Source organism: Nomascus leucogenys, chromosome 16 (assembly GCF_006542625.1).
Source record: "Nomascus leucogenys isolate Asia chromosome 16, Asia_NLE_v1, whole genome shotgun sequence".
Taxonomy (NCBI): domain Eukaryota; kingdom Metazoa; phylum Chordata; class Mammalia; order Primates; family Hylobatidae; genus Nomascus; species Nomascus leucogenys.
Genome location: NC_044396.1, coordinates 54,487,959 through 54,510,164, shown reverse-complemented (window position 1 = coordinate 54,510,164; position 22,206 = coordinate 54,487,959). Strand labels below are relative to the sequence as shown.

Here is a 22,206-nt window from a genome sequence, read left to right as displayed (position 1 = left end):
CCCAAAGTGCTGGGATTACAGGCTTAAGCCATTGCGCCCGGCCTTTTCCTCAAAATTTTGAAGGCATTACATCATTGTTTCATAGCTTCCAGTATCCCTTTTGGGGAGTTTAGTGCTGTTTTGATTCTTTCTGCTTGACATCTCCCTAACCCTATGCCTTATGACCTCATGCCCTGAGATGTTTTAGGGTCTTCCTTTCGTCCCTTGTATTGAGAAATTTCACGCTGATGTACCTTGATGTAGGTCCTTTACTCATTCATTGTATTTTGGGTCCACATACTTCATGGGTCCCTTTATTCTGGAAGCTCATGTCATTCACAAGTTTTTCTTGTTATTTCTTTAATACTTTTCCCTCCCCATCCATTTTATCATTCTTCTCTTTTTGGAATTCCTAGTGGTTGGATGTATGACAACTTCATAGCTACTGTGATTTTCTTACCTTTTCTGCACTGTTTTCCATCAGACCAACTTCTTTAAAAATATTCTGTTAAATATATTTATTTTTCTTGTTGGGCTGGTTTCCCCAAAGAGGAATCCTGGCAGGTAAGAGCGTGGCTGTAAGCATTCTGGGATGGGGGCTAAGTAATGATTTCAACAGACAGCTTTCACTTTTTCTTCTGGTCTCTGACACCCCTTCTCCCTCCCACACCGATTCTGGGTGTATTCCCAGGCTATTATTACTCTGGCTGAATTTTGCTAAGTAGGAAATGTTTAGCCTCTGGAAGGGGAGCAGTCTCCTGTCTAGAGGGTGGGGAGCTAGCGGTTTAACTACTCCTTATGCTAATTTCCAACAGTTCCTGTTTTGCGTTACCCTCAGGCTTCAGAGGAATGTGATGCCTCCAATTCCTAAAAATTGACCTGTTCATTTTCGGCTTCCTCCTACCACGTAGGGTTTAGGTCGAAAAGTTTTCTCTTGTCGTGAACTCACTGGCCACTTGTCTGTCAGCTTTCCAGCTTCCAAAATTTGTTGAATGCGCTAGCCTCCTCTTTCTCTTTGTCCCTGTAACTTTAAAATTCATTTGTTTTTCAAAATTTGTCATCTCAGTGGAATTGCAGGAGGTATTTGAGATACACATACACTTAACTAGAAGTTACATGCCTGAAAATTATTCCTGTTTTCTCTAAATACACAACTTCTTCATACCCAGTGTGTGTGTCCGTGTGTATGTGTTAATGTGATTCTCTCTTCAGCACACGCACTTTTCTTATAATCTCTGCTCATGTATCTGTGGTTCTTGGCTGTGGTCCTGTTGTTTGCTCTCAAGGAGAGGCTTAAAGCCTGCTTTTGTCTTTGCAATAACTCTACATTTTCCTCCTGAAAATGAGTATCCCAGGATATGCACATTTAATAACTAACTTATCAAAGTGCACTCAAGCGTTACTGAAGATTTAATTTTGCGAGGCTTCTGTTGATCTTCAGGCTTTAAAAAATTATTCTAAAGTCACTGTAATCAGGGTTTGTGTTTTCTTTTTGTGTGTGTCTCCCTCTACCCTTGTGTTATATTTCCTTTTTTGAAATGTTTTTCTGCTTACTTTACTTTTACAAGTAGATTATAAACTACTTGAGATGTATGGATTTGAATCAGTGGTTCTCAGCTTTCCTTTTTTCCTGAAATTTAGGCTTCCTGAAGGGTAGGTTACACTGGATTCTGTAACTGTGGCCCCCTATTAAGGGTGGTATTCCCGAGTATGTAGAGACGCCCCCTCCACAGGTGATTCTGTTGGTCTCCTCTCCCTGACCTCCTCCCATGCTGTATTTTACAGTTCATTTTATTTCTTGTAAAACCTTATACTGTGGGCATTCAGGAAGTATTTGTTAATTTAATTGGACCCGTGGCAGGTGTGGCATGATGGCAAGGATAGAGGGAAGGTTTTGTCTCATGCCTTCTTTCCCACTTTCCTCTTAACTGAGTGATTACAGGTAAATCACTTAACCTCTGTAGTCACTTGTTTTCTCAAATGTAAAACAAGGAAACTGTTATAGCAAAGACTCACTGTTAAATGGAAATATCTGTATGTTTCTTTTTCCTGAGATCAAAAAAGTTAAGAAATATTGAATTGTACAATTCTCTGCTGTGGTGCCATTTTCTAAGAAAATCTTCACAGTCCATGATTAGTGAGAAAGAGGTTTTATTTTAGATTGCCTTTTTTTCTTTTTTGACTTTCTTAAATTTAAAAACCATCTTTTCTTAAATGTTAGTAATAATAGTTGTTCTTTTCTGAATCTCATTTGGAAAAATGAAAAGTTGGTAAAATTATATTTGTTCTTATAATTTGAAGGAAGTTTTACTTATCTGTTAAATTCAGAAGTCAGAGATACATGCTTTATACCTTAAAAAAAGTCTGTGACTCCTCACTTTGGAGGTAGGTTTCTGTATATTTGTTAGAGAAAGGTTATTAATGTTGTTTGTCAGTGTTTCTGCCTTTACTGATATTTTGTCTGCTTGAACTGTCAGTATCTGATAGAAGTGGATATGGCTTCTCATCTTGAATTGTGATCCCCATAATCCCCACATGTCAAGGGAGGGACACGATGGGAGGTGATTGGATTATGGGGGTGGTTTCCCCCATGCTGCTGTTCTCATGATAGTGAGTTCTCATGAGATCTGATGGTTTTGTTTGTTTGTTTGAGACAAGGTCCTGCTCTGTCACCCAGGCAGAGTGGTGTAGTGGTGGGGTCTCGGCTGACTGCAAACTCTGCCTCCTGGGCTCAAGTGATTCTCATGCCTCAGCCTTCCCAGTAGCTGGGATTACAGGCACACACCACCATGACTGGCTGATTTTTGTATTTTTCATAGAAACGGAGTTTCACCATGTTGACCAGGCTGGTCTTGAACTCCTGGCCTCAAGTGATACACCTGCCTTGGCCTCCCAAAGTGCTCGGATTACAGGCATGAGCCACCATGCCCGGTCGAGAGCTGATTGGTTTATAAGGCAGTTTTCCCTGTTCTCGTTTGCTCTCTCTCTGTAGCTGCAATGGAAGACATGTCTCTTCCCCTTCTGCCATAATTGTAAGTTTCCTGAGGCTTTCCCAGCCATGTGGAACTATGAATCAATTAAACCTCTTTTCTTTATAAATTACCCAGCATCGAGTATGTCTTTATAGCAGTGTGAAAACAGACTAATACAGAAGTATATGTTAACTTTCTCTGCTGAGCATGATGGCGCTTGCCTGTAGTCCCAGCTACTTGGGGAGGCTGAGGTGGCAGGATCATTTAAGACCAGCCTGGGCAACATAGGGAGATCCCATGTCCAAAAAAAAAGCATGTTAAATTTTTCATCAGAGTTGACAGCTTCTCAAATGGTCAGTTTTTGTTATATACATTGTTGAGGCTGTGGTGTTAGGAACTTTCAGATTCATGAACATTATTCAATGTTCTTTGTAGTTTGTTCCTTTTATTGTAATATAGTCTCTATTCCTATTAATGCTGTCTTTTTCACTACTGATACCTGACTTTTTTTCCCCTTAATCTTTGACTTGTAATATGTGAGATTAATCTGTTTGAATAAGTAGACTTATTTCTGCTCTCTGAATTTTATATTTTCTGATCCATTTACTTTGCTGCGTTTTTTTTGTTTGTTTGTTTTTTGTTTTTTTGAGTCTAGCTTTGTTGCCCAGGCTGGAGTTGCACGATCTTGGCTCCCTGCAGTCTCTGCCTCCCAGGTTCGAGTGATTGTCCTGCGTTAGTCTCCCGAGTAGCTGGGATTACAGGCATGTATCACCATGTGTGGCTAATATTTGTATTTTTAGTATGGACGGGGTTTCAACATGTTGGTCAGGCTGGTCTCGAACTCCTGACCTCAAGTGATCTGCCTGCCTTGGCTCCCGAAGTGCTGGGATTACAGGCCTGAGCCACCGCGCCCGGCCTCTTTGCTGTTTTTTTCCTCTTCTGTTAGATGGTTAGTTTTCTGCATTCCTTTTTTTCCCTCCCTCTTGATTTGAAAGTCATAGACTATATTTCCATTATTTTAATGGTTACTATTAAAATTTTCAGTTACAAAGTTTTGTACTAAAAATGTGGGCCTAACTGGCTTCTAGGATGAACCCAGCTCTGGCACCCAGTCTCTTTTACTGTTTTTCTTGTGTGGAGATACTCATCTTGTATCTCATCTCAGCTTTGTCTTTTGGTTTTCTCTTTTTTACAGTTGCCTTTCATAGCTACATATTTCGAGTAGGAGAAGTTTTCCTCAGGGTGAACTCAATGCATCTCTACTTCAGCCATTCTTTCACTCTACTGGTTTGCATATCTGCACATAATATTCATAAATACTTGTTAAGAAGTGTTTCGTATATTTTTTTCCTTTTTGTTTTAGTTTTACTCACTTTTTGCAGCTTTTGATGGAAAGGAGAGAAAGTGGAGATAACAGGACCAACCACATCTGTAGAATGGTTTTTACACTGACTGTCCACAATCAGAGTTGGTGGAGTGGTCAGGGTAAGAAGGAGGTATAGAGAATTTAGTCTGGGACAAAGGAACTGTATGGTCCAAGTGTGAATTGACACTATGACAATATTATGGCAATATTATTTATTGATAATATTCTAATAAGACTGCCTCCATTTTGTTAGGTTTGTTTTCTGTTTTTATACACACTGAAGTATTAAACAGATGCCAGTTATTTTTGTGGAAAACAGGAGGGCTACACTGCTGTGTTGTAGCTATGATGATGGCGACCGTGTTTTACAAACATTTGTGTTCTCCTAACATAGTGATTAATTACTATTTGAGATGGTGGCAGTTACAAAGAGCATCTGGCTTGAGATGAGTTTAGTGTTCGCATATACCCCTACTCACTCCTCCACCATCTTCCCCTTTCAGAAACCGGGAGAGGAGGTAGCTGATTATACCAATAAACTTGTTATGCCTTGAGATGTATCTCTGTGACTAGCAAGTGATTTCCAGGCATTTTATTAAAAAAAGCATGGCAAAAAAGGCAGCAGTATTGGGGAAGATAATTAGGGACTGGAAGGTAGGCAGCTCTTCTTCATAGTCTTTCCCAAGATTAGCTCTCTTGCTGTCATATCCATGCACTATCTAAAAGACCAAGTTGTCCCCCACCCCTACCCCCAATCCCCCTGTATCTACTGGGAGAAGATGAGAGTGGACATTGAGATGGGGTGAGATGTTACTTGGTCAGTAATATTAGTCTGTAAACTAAAATATTAGTCTGCAAACTAAGTCAGTAAACTAAAATATTAGTCTGGAACCGCTTGTTGAGTCTTTTGAGTCAGTGTACATTGAGTTATTAGGTTGGTGCAAAAGTAATTGCGGTTCTTGCAATTTTTTTTTTTTTTTTTTTTTTTTTTTTCCTTTTTTTGAGACCAAGTTTCACTCTTGTCACCCAGGCTGGAGTGCAGTGGCGCGATCTTGGCTGACTGCAACCTCTGCCTCCTGGGTTTAAGTGATTTTCCTGCCTCGGCCTCCCAGGTAGCTGGGATTACAGATGTACGCCACCACGCCCGGTTAATTTTTGTATTTTTAGTAGAGACGGATTTCACCATGTTGGCCAGGCTGGTCTGGAACTTCTGACCTTAAGTGATCCACCCACCTCGGCCTCCGAAAGTGGTGGGATTACAGGTGTGAGCCACCGTGCCCGACCTGGTTCTTGCAATTTTAATGGCAAAACTGCAATTACTTTTGTACCAACCTAGTATTTATTATAAGACAAAGAACTGGAAGCATTTTCTGGTGGATCCTTGAAGACTAAAACCAAGCCTTTATTATGGTAGTTGTGATAACACACAGGAATCATTTATGTTAATTTGTGTTCCATAGTGACAAAACACAATGATAGAGTCCTTAGATTTGGCTATGGCAGTTTTTTTAATTTTGATGACATTTGTTTGACTGCTTTGGTTTAGATAGCTGAAGGAAGGGTTTCTAGATTAGAGACCCATTAGAGTGCATTGAATTAGGTGCAGACTTCAAAGAGCCATTTGATATAGCTTTTAGACCCATTCTGATTATGCAGATCTGTAGGTTTTCAGTAAAAAATGAGGTTTTCAAGTGGTTTGATTGTACAGCTCACTTGATTAGTCTGGCTTAATGGGAATAAAGATGCCCAGCAGGGTCTGCTTATATTGGAGAAGGAAAAACAATACTGAAATCTATTGCTATCTCCTAAAACAAGGCGCTTTTGAATCATAAAGATCTTTTATTTTCCCACTTAAAGGAATAAAAATGCCTATTGCCATATTATTTGGGTTGAAAACATTTATTTGGGCTGTAGGTATTTTACCTTTTTTTTTTGTGAGATGGAATCTCACTTTGTTGCCCAGGCTGAAGTGCGGTGACGCGATCTCTGCTCACTGCAACCTCTGCCTCCTGAGTTCAAGTGATTCTCCTGCCTTAGCCTTCTGAGTAGCTGGGACTATAGGCGTGTCCCACAACGCCCAGCTAATTTTTGTATTTTTAATAGAGACAGGGTTTCACCATGTTGGCCAGGATGGTCTCAATCTCCTGACCTCATGAACCACCTGCCTCGGCCTCCCAAAGTGCTGGGATTACAGGCATGAGCCACAACGCCTGGCCAGTATTTTACATTTTTTAACGATATGATTTTAGGCACAGTGGATTATTATGCTCTTTAAAAAATCCTTTCAGTTGATTAAACAATAAGGAAATTGGAAAACCATTTTTAGACGAGGAGAAAAGACAGGAAAAGCAGTTTGTCACTGTTGAGCTCTACCTTTTGGAGGAGGTTTCTGTGTTCTAGATACACTCTCTTGGGTTCTGGGGTAGAGATGACTAAGACTTGCTCTACTTCAGGAACCTTAGCTCTCAAACCAGTGTCCTCTGATTCCCCAAGATGTTACTAGCGAGTGTTCCATGTTCATCTTCAACTTGGGAAGCATAAGATTAAGCATAAACAAGCCTTTTCATTGTAGGGCTTGTTTGTAGCCTCCAAGGCTGAATGGAGATGTATGAATTGTGAATTTCTAAGAGGGGGCTGTCCTAAGCAACAGTCTCCAAACTTGAAATAGTACTTACTTACTGCCTCCCTAAACAGACCCCTACTTTTGTGAATATTTTAATCCTTGTGTGTATTTATGGTGTTTTAGAGTGAGTAGTGAGTTCCAAACCTAGTTGAGCCATCAGAATTACTGTGGATGCATAGACATTTTTTAAAAAAATTTTTAAGTTGGTAATATGTTCATGTGGTCTAAAAATAAAAAATTGTGCCTGTAATCCCAGCACTTTGGGAGGCCTAGGTGGGCGGATCACGAGGTCAGGAGTTCAAGACCAGCCTGGCCGACATAGTGAAACCCTGTCTCTACTAAAAATACAAAAAAAACTAGCCAGGTGTGGTGGCGGGTGCCTGTAATCCCAGCTACTCAGGAGGCTGAGGCAGGAGAATTGCTTGAACCTGGGAGGTGGAGGTTGCAGTGAGCCGAGATCGCGCCACTGCACTCCAGCCTGGGCAACAGGCTCAAAAAATAAAAATAAATAAATAAATAAATAATTGTAAATTGGCATACAGTGAAAAGCCTCCCTCCCTCTTCTGTTTCCTCGCTTTCTACTTCCCTTCCTCACAGGTGATTAGTATTATTCCTTCCAGAGATATTTCATGCATATACCAATATTTATTTAGCCAGAATATAAATTATTGAGCCTTGTATTTAGAGATTTCTGATTTAGTACGTTTAAATAGGGCCTAAGAATATGTCTTTTTAATTGTTTCCCAGGGATTTCCATGATGAGCCATATTTAGGCACTCTTATTTTAGAGGGTACACATTACTTTTGCATGTGATGTTACCTATTTCTTAAAACAACTTTGTGAAACATATAAATTTTTGACAGAAGTGGGAACATGAGAGCAAGAGATGTTAAATGAGGTATCCAAGGTTACACGGTGTCAGAGCTGGGAGTCAAAACCCAGGGCTTTTGACTGACTCGGTAGGACCAGTCTGGCACTAATTTTGCCTTTTCATGAAAGCTACAATGTTGATGATTACCCAAACCAAAGAAACAATTTAATGTGTATGTTTATATCCAATTATTCCTATTCTGGTAAGCATTAGGTGTTAGAATATTTTATGGTATTACTTGCCATTGGAGGACCTCCAGTGATCGGACTTTCTGTACTTTTCATGTTAAGGCACTTCACCAGTTAGATTCCTGTTACCAATGTAAGGCGCTTAGACAGCCAGGCTCTGCACTATAATAGGCTTTTATCTGTAATTTTGCTTCCTGATGAGCTCTCCTTCCCTCTTGCTATTGCTTCCAGCTTCCTTTTCGTCCCTGCAGCACATTTCCCTAACACCAGCCCAGATATAAACACAGGAGAGGGCGAGGGAGAGGAGAAAGAAGATTGTCTTCTTAGGCAAGAGGACTGGGAGAGTATCCCACAACTGTAAAGTACTGAGTGACTTTCCTGTTTGTCTGGTAAACTCTTTCTGGGGCTAATTCTCAGAGTTTCAGAAATTCCTCATACTCTTATAGCACCATTTGAATTATGTAGCCTATGGGAGATTATTTTGCAGGACAACATTCCTTTGTTGTGTTTTATAAAACCTAGTCTGCTAATATTGGTCACAGCAGAATGTTTTAAAACCACTTCTTATTTTTTATTCATTTTATTTTTATTTTTTGAGACAGAGTCTCACTCTGTTGCCCAAGCTAGGGTGCCAGGGGCACAATCTTGGCTCACTGCAACCTCTGCCTCCCAGGTTCAAGTGATTTTTGTACTTCAGCCTCCTGAGTAGCTGGAATCACCGGTGTGCACCACCACCCCTGGCTAATTTTTGTATTTTTAGTGGAGATGGGGTTTTGCCATGTTACCCAGGCTGTTCTCGAATTCCTGGCCTCAAGTGATCTGTCCGCCTTGGCCTCCCAAAGTGCTGGGATTGCAGGCGTGAGCCACTGTGCCTGGCCAAAAATTACTTTTTAAACGTTTAAACATTTTAAAAGAAAGACTTTTTAAAAAGTCGCAAATCCACCATTTTGAGGCAATATAGGGCTTAGAGCTAAGACATGAATGTCCATTTGTTAAGCTCCCCCATCCATATAAATAAGCATTTACTATGTGTCAGGTATTGGGAATTTTGAAATTAATAAAACATGGTTCTTGCCTTAAGAGTTTGTTTGGCAGTGAGGGAGACAGATATTTCATTGTACAAGTAGTTTGAGTATAAGAAATGCTGTTGGGAAGTATGCACTAGGTATATTGGAATTCAGAGAAATGCCTAGTTTAGTCTGGAGTGAAGGGTAAATTAAGGTTTCCCACAGTTTGTTTCAGTGTAGGCCTGAGACTAGTAGCTATGTGTGCAGAAGGCAGTAGGGATATAGTTATTCTATCAGTCTAATATCTGTATGTCACCTACCTACCTATGTACCTGTTTTCTTTTTTCTGACAGTGCCATTCAGAAGGGATATGGTTATTCTAAGGCCAAGGGAATAGTTATTTAAACAAAAATAAAAGAGTAGTTTGTGAGTATGATTTAGTTAGGGAATTGTGTTTGGAGTACAGGCTCCTTCTGGAAGAGAGAGATGTGATTAGAGGGACGGTAGTGACAAGAAGAGAAAAAAATGCTGAAATAAAAACTCATGTATAAAACAGGGAGTTACAGTGTGTTCACAGATTTCTTTTTCCGAGAATTCCCAGACTTAGCTGTCATTCCCTGGATCCTGAAGTTCCTAGCAGATCTTAGGAATCAAATAGGGCCCTATTTAGTTTGAGAACCACTTCAAGCCAGAGCTTGGCAGAGTTGAAGTAGCAATATAGTGAGCTATCCAAGGATGAAAAATACATTTCAGTAATATTGATAAATGGCTGCCATTTATTGAACACTTAAGTGCCTGCTCTTTCCAAGGTATATTACAAAATTATCTTGAATCCTTACAGCATCACTACTAGATAAGTGGTAGTTCTATCTGCATTTAATAGATGAAGAAACCTTCCATGCCTCTGAGATGTTAAAATAAGCTCTACCAAAGTTCCAGAGCCAGTTCACAGTAGAGATGGAATCAAACCCAGGTTTCTGTGACACTACAGCGTACTCTTCCCACCTCACCAAGCTGCCCCTCACAAGAGAGTAGGTGTGGTGCCTGGGGCTGATGAAATGGCAGCTTAGGACGTAAAATGACCATTTCAAAGGCAGCAAAACTGCGATTTCATCTTTGAGGTTAATAAAACGTCAACAAGAAGCCATCTCAGTAAATCTTGTACAAAGAAACTCTCCAGAATCTAATGGCATCAGGATCCTCGATCAGGAATATAACCCCCTGATTGTCTTGTTTCTATAGAGAAATCAGATTTCATTTCAGGTATTTTATTTCAGTTTACAGTTCTTTCTCAAGGACTGAATAACTTACCAAATAGCAGTGTTTATACTATGAAGTACATCAGCTATCTCATGAGACATTTTATTTGTATGTGGAGTTAAAATTGGATTTGTAGTAATTTGAATACATTATCCGCATTTGGGAGATGCTTTAAGGAATGAAGTCACAGATATTCAGAATGTGGATGGTCTACGGTGAAGAAAGCCTGGTATATTCTCTTGAAGTTTTGGTCGGATGCTACGCTTTTTTGGTCAGGAGCTCTGAAGAAGTCTTTCGGTCCTATCTGCTAGCATAGTTTGATTCTTGTATGTATGTATATATAGTCTTACTATTAAACAAATGAAATTAGGTAAGACAGAAGGACTTATGAAATTATTAGGAATAATTAGTGTATAAAGGCCTATCTTGAATCTTTTCTTACCAAATTTCTTGTTTGGCATGTGTATTCTTTCCCTTTTCCTGTTTCATATGGAGCTGAAAATAACGTGATTGATTTTGCTTTAAAGGAACATGACTGGGCCGGGTGCAGTGGCTCACACCTGTAGTCCCAGCTCTCAGGGAGGCAAGAGATGGGAGTATAGCTTGAGCCCAGGAGTTCGAGACCTGCCTGGGCAATATAGCGAGACCCCGTTCTCCACAAAAAGGAAAAACAAAAAAGGAACATGACTGATCGTGTGTGTGTGTGTGTGTGTGTGTGTGTGTGTGTGTGTGTGTTTGTGCAGCATTTCGTTTTTCAGAGATGTGTTTATCTTTCAAATGGCGCCAGTAGTTTGGGATTTTGGTCTCCTTTTCACTTAATTACGAAAAGTGTTATTTGTGATACAATATAAGAATTTCTAATCATAATATTTTTCAGGTTAGAGGAAGAAATTGGTTGTAGGTATACATTTTAAAAAAGTTTAGCTAATGAAATGACCATGAATAATGTAATTTTTCTCTAGTTTGTAGAGCATTTTCCTCTGCAAACTAGAGAAACATGAATTTTCTCAGTTTAATAGAAATCTTTTTGACAGTTTCAACTAAAACTGATAACTAAGGGGAATAGTTAGAAGTAGTTCACATTAAAAAAGTTTATATCCCTTTATGAAGTTATAATATTTATTTAGAAACTTCATTTTCTTCTTTGAATGCATCTTGAAGGTGAAAATTCTTATTTAGGATAACGTGAATTCATTATATATAAACTGGCATTTATCATCTTCATAAGCATTAATAAACGTGTAAGTCCTCCTTACAAACTATGATTCAGGAAGCCAGCAGATGGAACTTACCTCACAAAAACCATCTTTTGTTTTGTCTTTCTGTGTTTTGTTTTGTCTTTTGTGTAATTTGGGGTCATTTAACCCAAGAGTAAAGTCAGTCAGATGTTTGCTGCTTGGCACAGATTTATTTGGGTATGCAGTAAGCGAGAAAAGTGAGACCACTGTTTTAGAAATTGATGAGCCAAATTTAAATAAAATGTGGTTAAAGCTTGTGACTGAGCAGAGGTTAACAGGGATCAATGTGCAAGCTGAAATCTGAATTATAAGACTGTGATCAGATTGCTTTTCACCAAAGAAATAACCTTGTAGTAATTCATTAATTTTTATGTGTCAAACCCGGAGGCCTATTATTGCTAAGCTCTGTGTCCAGGCTGGAGTGCAGTGGGGCGATCATAGCTCACTTTTACCTCAAACTCCTGGACTCAAGAGATCCTTCTGCCTCAGCCTCCTGAGTTGCTGGGGTTACAGGCATGAGCCATCATACCCAGTTGCTACACCATTTTATAATCTGAACAGATTCAGGGGCTGGGTGCAGTGGCTCACACCTGTAATCCCAGCACTTTGGGAGGCCGAGGCAGACAGATCATGAGGTCAGGAGTTGGAGACTAGCCTGGCCAACAAGGCGAAACCCTGTCTCTACTAAAAATACAAAAATTAGTTAGGCATGGTCGCAGGCACCTGTAATCCCAGCTACTCAGGAGGCTGAGGCAGGAGAATTACTTGAACCAGGGACGCAGAGGTTGCGGTGAGCCGAGATCGTGCCATTGCACTCCAGCCTGGGTGACAGAGTGAGACTCCGTGACTCCGTCTCAAAAAAAAAAAAACCCAGAATCAGGCATGGACAAACAGTGTATTCAAAGTACAGGATTAGACCAATAGATTTTTATAACAGTATGAAAAATTCATTGATAGGGTTTCAGATTTAACATTATAACTAATTTTTGAGGAATTATGACTTGTTGAGTTTTGATGTAGTATCAGAGAATATTCAATGCTGGCCATGGTGGAATGCGTCCATAGTTTCAGCTACTGGGGAGGCTGAGGTGGGAGGATCACTTGAGTCCAGGAGTTTGTGGCCTGGGCAACATAGTAAGACCTTGTCTGTTTTTTTTTTTTTTTTTTTTAAAGGATATCCATAATTTAATGTGGAGAAAGGAGAACTCTCATATACTATTGGTGGGAATGTAAATCAGTACAGCCATTATGGAAAACAGTATGAAGGATGCTCAAAAAACTAAAAAATAGAACCACCATATGATCCAACAATCCCACTGTTGGGTATATGTCCAAAAGAATTGAAATCAGTATATTTAAGAGATGTTTATCGCAGCAGTAGTCACAATAGCCAAGATAGGGAATCAACTTAAGTGTCCCCTCAGCAGATGACTGGATTTTAAAAATGTGGTGTATATATACAGTGGAATACTATTCAGCCATAAAAAATAATGAAATCTTGTGATTTACAACAACATGGATGAGCCAGGAGAACATTACATTAAGTTAAATAAGCCAGCCACAGGAAGACAAAAACTGCATGTTCTCATTCATATGTGGGAGCTAAAAAGTTGATTTCATGGAGGTATAGAGTAGAAAGAATGGTGGTTACTAAAGGCTGGGAAAGGTAGCGGGGAAGGTAGGATGAAGACAGGTTGGTTAACGGGTACAAAAATACAGTTAAGAAGGAATAAGTTCTAGTGTTCAGTAGCACAGTATGGTGACTATAGTTATCAATAATTTGTTGTATATTTCAGAATAGCTTGAAGAGAAGATTTGGAATGTTCTTATCACAAATGATAAATGTTTGAGGTGAAATCCCAATTACCCTGATTTGATTATTATACATTGTATACATGTATACACATTGTGTACATGTACATGTTGTATGCATGCACCCCATAAATATATCTATCAGTTAGAAGAATATTCCCTGGGAGGCTGAGGTGGGCGGATCACCTGAGGTCGGGAGTTCGAGACCAGCCTGGGCAACATGGTGAAAACCCGTCTCTACTAAAAATACAAAAATTAGCCAGGTGTGTGGTGTGTGCTTGTAATCCCAGCTACTTAGGAGGCCGAGGCAGGAGAATCGCTAGAACCCGGGAGGCGGAGGCTGCAGTGAGCTGAGATCACACCATTGCATTCCAGCTTGGGCCACAGAGGGAGACTAAAAAGGATATCCATAATTTGAGAAGCATTTAAAAGGTATATAAGTAGAAGGTTATTTTGGTTGGCATTTGTGGCTGTTTTAGTAAGAAGAATGAATTATTACTCATTTTCCCCCCAATGTCGATTTAGTATTGGTCACTTTAATGGCACTGTGTATTTAGAGTATGGCAGTTCTCGGAGTGTGGTCTGTGGACCTCCAAGACTCTTACAGGGGCTCTGAGGTCAAAACTGTCTTTATAATAAAATCGAGGCTTTTTCACCATTTCGACATCTGTGCTGTGGTTTAAAAGCAGTGGTGGGTAAAATACTGGCTTTTTGGCAGAAATCAAAGCAATGGCACCAAACTGTACAACTAATTGTCATTGTATTCTTTGCTTTTCTTGTACTTGTAGGGGAAAAAGCCAGTTTCACTTCAAAGTGTCCTTGATGAAACAGTAGAAGTTATTAACTTTGTTAAATCTGTACCTTTGAGCATAAGATCGTTTTAAAACAAGCCCCTTTCTTCATGGAAACCATTTTTATTTGAGACTGACAAATAATGGTTATTCAGACTTGGATATTTAACAGACAGTTTCTTGAAAATGAACAAGTAAGCCTGTTAACTTTACAGAAAACAACGAAGGTATTTGTTTATAGTGATAAATTTGAGCTTTCAAGCAAATTTTAGAATTTTGGGAAACTTGTACCCATTGCTGTGAGTTTGACACTATAGATTGATAGTAACATTAGCAAATGTGATTTTTGAGTATCTGTGTCAGGCAATAAATCAGTGTTTTCCAAATGACCAGTGTATGCTGGTCCAGATGACAAAATCATACTTGAGTTATTCAAAGTTCATTAATAGGTTTCAGATTTCCACATTGCTCTCAACCTTTAAGAAATCACTTGCTGAGTTTTGGTATAATGTCAAAGAATAATACCTGTGGTTATCTGGAAAGGATATTAAAATGTACCTCACTTTTCCCTAACTTTTCTATCTAGGGCAAGCTTTTCTTCATATACTTCATATACCAAAACAATATACTGTGATAGATAAAGGCAGAAGCAGATCAGAGAATCTAATTTATATGAAGCCTGATAATAAAGAGGTTTGCAAAAATGTAAAACAGCCCCCCTTGTCAAATATTTTTGGGAAAAGTTTTTATAGGAAGGTAATTTATGTCAATATGTAATTAGTTTATTTTTAAAATATTCAGAAATTTTATTGGTTAACTTTAGTGTTATCAACAGACGTAACCCACATAAAAGATTTTTGGGGTCCTCAATATTTTTTAAGAGTATAAGATGGTCTTGAGATTTAACAAGTTTGAGAATCAAGCCTTATAAGAGGTAAAGAAAGGAAGCTGCTGAGGAAACTCTGTTAAATAATATTTTTTTTTTTTTTTTTTTTTGAGAAGGAGTCTCGCTCTTTCACCTAGGCTGGAGTGCAGTGGCGCGATCTCGGCTCACTGCAGGCTCCGCCCCCCGGGGTTCACGCCATTCTCCTGCCTCAGCCTCTCCGAGTAGCTGGGACTACAGGCGCCCGCCACCTCGCCTGGCTAGTTTTTTTGTATTTTTAGTAGAGACGGGGTTTCACCGTGTTAGCCAGGATGGTCTCGACCTCCTGACGTCATGATCTGCCCGCCTCGGCCTCCCAAAGTGCTGGGATTACAGGCGTGAGCCACCGCGCCCGGCTGTTAAATAATATTATATGCATTTTCCACCACAACCAAAGGTTCTGATTTACTTTCAGAGAAAACCCTCCTAGGCTGGGCATGATGGCTGAACCAGTAATACCAGGGCTTTGGCAGCCCAAGGCAGAGAGGATCGTTTGAAGCCAGGAGTTTGAGACGAGCCTGTGCAACATAGCAAGACACCTCCCCTCCACCCTCACCCACCCCACTCTCTACAAAAAATAAAAATTAGCCTGGTGTGGTGACATGTGCTTGTAATCCCAGCTACTCAGGAGGCTGAGGCAGGAGGATCTCCTGAACCCAGGAGTTTGAGGCTGCAGTGAGCTATGCTTACACCACTGCACCACCACTCTGTATGGGTGACAGAGCAGGACTGTGTCCCTTGAAAAAAAGAAAACAGAAAACCCTCCTATAAAGAGCTAGAAAGAAATGAACATATATGGTCTTTGCTTTCTTGAAGCCTAAATTCTTTTGTTCCTGGTAACATTTTTAGTTCCTGTTTGGCCATCACAACAGTCTTACTCATTGGTTCCTCATTGTTAAACTCTTGTTTCCTGTGGTCAACTGTGAGATGAGAAAAATTAAGGACCAAATGGAGAGTTTTAAATATAGCTAATTTTGTATTTATTTATTGTGAGATTTTGGCCTTCCTGCATTTTTTGATGTGAAAATATAGTGACTTTTTTTTCTGTATGTGTTGTCAAAATAATTACATTACATCTCTCATTTTCCTACCTTCACTTCACATTTACTGTTCCATGGAATCCCAAAGTTGGAGTACCGAAGATCAGGGTTAAATTCAGATACAAGCATTAAAAAATGGATTTTTAAAAATGTGTCTGAAAATTGAGTGTCTAATTCAACTTTCAGGCATATAATGAGCAAGTTTTTCATACACAGATGAAGAGACTCATTCCTAACGGGTTGGTGCTTCTTGCTTGGGCTGAGGCAAACAGAAGGCTGATGTGACTCTTTATGTTAGCCCCAACCCCAGTGGAGTGTATATATTTGTGTGAGATTATGATTCAGCTGAGGGGAAAGTATACTTCTAAGGCTATAGGAATAATCCTTCCTGGCTCTTTGTCATTCCCAGCCTCATAGGCCAAGGTAGCTCCTAATGTTTGTCGTAATATAGAGTGCATAGGGGGAAAGGCATTGTTCCCTTCATCCAGAAACAAATCCATGATGCAGCACAAGCCGAAGACTCAGTTGGTATAGGAGGTCTTCTAACAAAAATCTTCTTAAAAGGGCTCCCCTATGAACTTGCCTTAGGTGGTTCGCCATTGGCTTCCTCCAGGACTGTGTGAAAAGGGATTTGGGGTTGGGATACCCCTTGCATTGAATAAACTAGTCCAGGATCTCAGTTTGCTGGGAGTGGGGCTGGTGTGGGGATGTGCCTTCTAGATGTTGGCACCAGTAAATGATCATCAGAAAGGGCTCAAAGTTTATATAGCCTTTTTCCCCAGCTATAGTGGCTGGCAAGTGGGACCACCCCACGTGATAGTTTGAATTTATTGGTATCAGTGATAACGTGAAGCAGTTGGCATGAGAAGCAGCATTTAAGAAGTGTCAGTGTTTGTGGTATGGTGCAAGAGTTGTTTAAAAGAACTGTGTAAAAATTGAGGACTGACTGCCTGTTTACTTAAGAAAGTGCATGATAATTTAACTGCGGACCATGTTCTGTGGTTAGAGATAGGTTGTCTTGTTAGAAAGGTGCTCGTCTCTGCCATCTATGTAGTACACAATAGTTGCTCCAAAAAAAAAGAGAAATGGTATAGGCAAGACCACCACTCCAAGACTTAGGCTTTAAGATTTAGACGGTTTGCCTTTGGAGAAATGCCAGAAATATTCTTACAGTATTTCTTTTTCTAGCAGAATTTATCTGGTCACAGATTTTTTAAATGTACTGCATTTTTGTTTTGGCAATACCTGCTTTGTCCGACGTGGATGACAAGAGGCGAATTTTAAGACTTTTTCTACAGGAGTCTGTGATTTAGTGTTGTAGGTAACCTTCACTGACTGTATCTGTTGGTTCTTTGCATGAATTATTAAGCCCTTTACTTCAAAGTAAAATTGTACGGGTATGTAAAAGTTTTATTCCATGAGTGGATATCCAGAGTTGGGGTGAGGTGGGGTCACTTTAAAGGCAGTTTCCTAATGATTATTGAGTTACTTGATGTTTTTTTTCCTTCCATGGTAAGTGATCTTTTAAGAGTTATATGGGAAACTATCTTAAATCTGTATATTCACACTGTTGACATGTTTAATTTGAGACGGAACACCTGGAGAGTTAGTTTTGTTGAGATTAAGATCAGGAACATAACCTCTGAAATAAGTTACGTACCAGTAATGTACTTTTGTCATTGTTGGAACTGTATCCAGAAAAGCAAGAGGGGTAAGGAAAGACTTGGCAAGTTGTATTCTGTCTTTGCTTAGAGTCTGTGAAGACAGTTGAGATAGAAACACAAATGACTAGATATGAGAGAATTTGTAGACTTCTGTAGGAAGGAAATTACAACTACCAGGAAAGGTTCATGGAGGAGGTGGCATTTGAACTGGGTGGGAAATATGTGGAATGAGACTGAAGGAATTGCACTGGTGGCAAATGATACCACTTTTGCTATTAACGTGATTGCTGAGAGTCACGAAACATGAGTGGATGTACCTTGTTTAACAGTTCCAGGTATATAGAAACCATCACCTTGTAGAGAATGTGATGTCAGAAATACCTTTCTGTCTTTGAGAATTGAAGCCTTTGAAGGATTTAACTATATATATATATTTTTTGCTTTAGAAATTCAGCAAGAAAGGATCTGTCAGGTTTAATCCAGTTTAGGGGTATTTGAACATGCAGATATGTTCCATGTTAGAGTTCGGCAGAGAATTATGAAACCAAAGAACCTGTACTTAGTACTGTTGCCAGTTGAGGATCAGTGAGAAGATAAGTTACCTTTGAAATTGTAATGTTAAATTTGGGGAGAATGAGACTGAAATTAGAGGGGATTTCAAGTATAGCAATGAAATATGTTGGCTTCTAGCAAGTACCGTTACACTGTTTTCCTGTCTCTGTTAATTAACATCAGTTTGCTGTTACCTTACTTTGTTGCTTTAAACAAAAATTCAGCCTCTAGATCTGTAAAGTGATCTATCCATTTAAAGGAATGAAATAGTTTATTTAATCAGAATATAGAATAAATGTAGCAAATAGGAGTGTAGAGTACCCAAGGATTGTCAGAAGCTTTTTGCTAACCTATTCATTGTGTGTTACAACCACCTCACCAAAGTTCACCTGTCTACCTATCTATCCTTGAATGAGATTAAATGCTATTATGAGGTTATTTTCTTTGTGTGTGTTTTTTTTTTTTTTTTTTTTTTTAGACGGAGTCTTGTTCTTTCACCTAGGCTGGAGTGCAGTGGCGCGATCTCGGCTCACTGATCCTGGCTCTCTACCTCCCGGGTTCAAGCGATTCTCCTGCCTCAGCCTCCCGGGTAGCTGGGACTACAGATGTGCACCACCGCACCCGGCTAATTTTTGTGTTTTTAATAGAAACGAGGCTTCGCCGTGTTGGTCAGGCATGTCTTGAACTTCCGACCTCAGGTGATCCGCCCACCTCACCCTCATGAGCCACTGCGCCTGGCCAGTGAGGTTATTTTCTAATGTCATGCTGTATTCTTAAAATTGTTTTTCATCATAACCACGTGGAAAAATTTATTCTGAAATGGAATTTGGTGAGCTTAAGTGTGAGTTTCTTTTTATTTTAAAGAGAGGGTAAACTTTTGTTAATATTGCCTGTGTAGTATTGCCTATTGTAAACATTGTGTGAAGATCCTTTAAAGTAGGTGAATCTCTATTATATAGAATAATTAGCAAACTAAAAAAACTTCAGTGTTTTTTTTGGCTAAAGGAAGGGAACAGCATGGTTAATTTAGCATATTTAAACGAATGTTGTCACAGGCCTGCAGTGATTCTGTGATTTGCCTGTCTGCTGAGGACTCTACAATGCAAAAGATAATCAAATACTTCTTAAATATAGGTTATTTTTTGGGGGTGAAGATTTATTTGTTACTGTTATCTGGATTCATATAAACTAATTTGTAGGGCCCAGTTTAGTCATAACTGTCTTGAGATTTGAAAGGATGATACGTTTTGTCTAAATCTATGGACTGAATTTAAGAGTTTTTTAAAATTTGATATTTGAGGAAGCAATCTAAATGTCTGTATAAAATCCATTTGAAAGTTTCAAATGGGTACGATAAAAATTGAATATGATAGTGCTATTTCTTTGTAAACATTACATGTATATCTTCCATTGGTACACTTGCTTTTCATATATTCATAAGCATTTCAGGACTGAGGCTGGGCACTATGGCCCATGCCTGTAATCCCAGCACTTTGGGAGGCCAGGACGAGTAGATCCGTTGAGCACAGGAGTTTAAGACCAGCCTGGGCAACATGCTAAAATGCTGTCTCTACAAAAGATAAAAAAAATAGCTGGGTGAGATGGCGCGCACCTGTAGTTCCATTTACTCAGGAGGCTGAGGCAGGAAGATAGATTGAGCCTGGGGGGTTGAGGTTGTAGTGAGCCGTGATTGCACCACTGCACTCCAGCCTGGGTGACAGAGTGAGACCCAGTCTCAAAAGAGACAAAAAACAAAAAACAATTTCAGGAATAAGAATTTTCAGAACCAGAGATGACTAAAAGAGTTCTTCCTCACATAGATGAGAACTTGAGACCTAGTGGACTTTTAGTGAGTCCAGGTAGTAGTAGATGAGCTGGGAGTAAACCTCAGATTTCTTGCTATTCGGTGGCATTGTTTCCAGTACAAATTGATGTGCATTTCAGACATGTATTTCAGATGTGGTTGGGGTCTCACCAGGACTTTTAAGATTAGAAAATTTAATTGATAGCAGTAACCATTTGTGCTGTCTCCCCAGATAGCCCGAAATTAGCTGTTGAGTTCTTGAGTTTAAATATTTTTTAGCATTCTGATATCCTCAAAGCTTATTTTAGTTTTACAAATAATTGTCTGGAATATTTGGAGCCATGGAAACAAACATTTAATTCTTAATCTCAGGCATTGTCCGGTTTTGAAAAAGGCCTTGACAATTATTTTTTCTCTCCCAATACTATATATTTTGTGAGAGCTCTGGAGACAGTTTTGAGCTACTAACAAAGGAATGGAAAAGAATGAGTTTAGTTGCATGCCAGTGAACAAGTTATCTTCTGAAAGTCTCACTACTGTGGTTACTCCTAGTAAATGTGGACCCAGGGAAGTGAGAGCTCCTGCTGCTTCTTAGGGTCTTCTAAAGGCTGCCGTTACTCTGCAGAGCAGACCCACCCTTGTTTATCTTCTCCCTATTTTCTAGTCAGCCTTCTCTCAGAGCTCATGGGTTCCACAATACATTACCCTTAAGGTGTTTTATCTTGGAACACAGAAGTGTGTTTTGTAAATGGGCAAACTGGAATTCTTTGAAAAAGCGTAGCTTTCTTGAACTAATGAAAACGTGTTTTGTTAATGGAAGTAAGTAAATGCAAAACTGGGCTACAAAAATGAAAATGTATTTTACTGGGGCCAAATCACAAATGATCAGATGCTGTTCTTTAGGAGTGAGAATAAGGTCACCAGTAAGTATCTACTTCTTCAGAGAGAAATAAAATATGGCCGCATTTGAAAGTTACTTTAGGCTGGGCATGGTGGCTCATGCCTGTAATCCCAGCGCTTTGGGAGGCCAAGGCGAGTGGATCTCTTGAGGTCAGGAGTTCAAGACCAGTCAGGCCAAAATGGCGAAACCCCATCTGTACTAAATTACAAAAATTAGCTGGGTGTGATGGTGGGTACCTGTAATTCCAGCTACTCGGGAGGCTGAGGCACGATAATCACTTGAACCCAGGAGATGGAGGCTGCAGTGAGCTGAGATCACACCATTGCACTCCAGCCTGGGCAACAGAGCGAGACTCAAAAAAAACCAAAAAGTAACTTTAGTTACTGAATGCAATTCAATATTAGACAGTTACTGTACGCCTTTGAAAGATGCTCTTCACTAGGAGGATAGAACTTACAGGATAAAGTTATAGAACAGCTGACTCCTAATTGAATCTCTTACTGAAATAATTAGGTTATTTTCCCATAGATTATATATGCTTTGTGGCAGTTTTTAAGCCGTAAACTGGCTTTAACGTCATTTATTTTTGGAGTATGTATAACATTTTTATCTGTTAGTACAAATGATTGAAATTTGATTTTATTCATTTTTGTCACTCTTTAGAGAGCAGAATTCATGGACTTTCCTACTGATTTAATGTTCTGATTTTTCCCATTGCTTTCTAAAATTCTCAGTTTACTTTTACAAGAATTATTTCTGAAAAAGGTTTTAAAAGATCAGATCAGGCAGTGTTTTTTTTGATAACTTAATAGAATTGCTTAAAATCTCTACATTTGATTATATCTTTACATTGTAAAATGACTTTCTTAGGTTGACAAAATACCTAGTTTAATTTAGCTATTATAGTGTTTTACATTCAAGACTGTTTTCTTAAGAGAAACAACAAAATCATAACAGAAAATACAAGTTAATATCTCTTTGTTATGTAGCCCTTTGAGGTTTTTCTAAATCTGTTCAATACTGTTTTAAATGCTGTTAGAAATGGGAGGTGTTATCCTTACTTTTATATAGATAAGGACATTGATGCTCTGGTTTGTTCAATTTTGTGTTATAAGACTGTTCAAGAACTTGAGATGATGCCTTAAGTCAATTAGGCTTTCTATTTTCATTTCATGATATCCATGTGCACTCAAGAATCTCTTGGCATGGATAACA

The 22,206-nt window shown here is 39.2% G+C and overlaps 1 protein-coding gene across 5 annotated transcripts in view; it reads left to right on the top strand.

The window, feature by feature from the left end:
* UBR5 (ubiquitin protein ligase E3 component n-recognin 5) overlaps positions 1–22,206 on the top strand; it is a 152,695-nt gene that overhangs the window by 29,476 nt on the left and 101,013 nt on the right. The window lies entirely within an intron of this gene.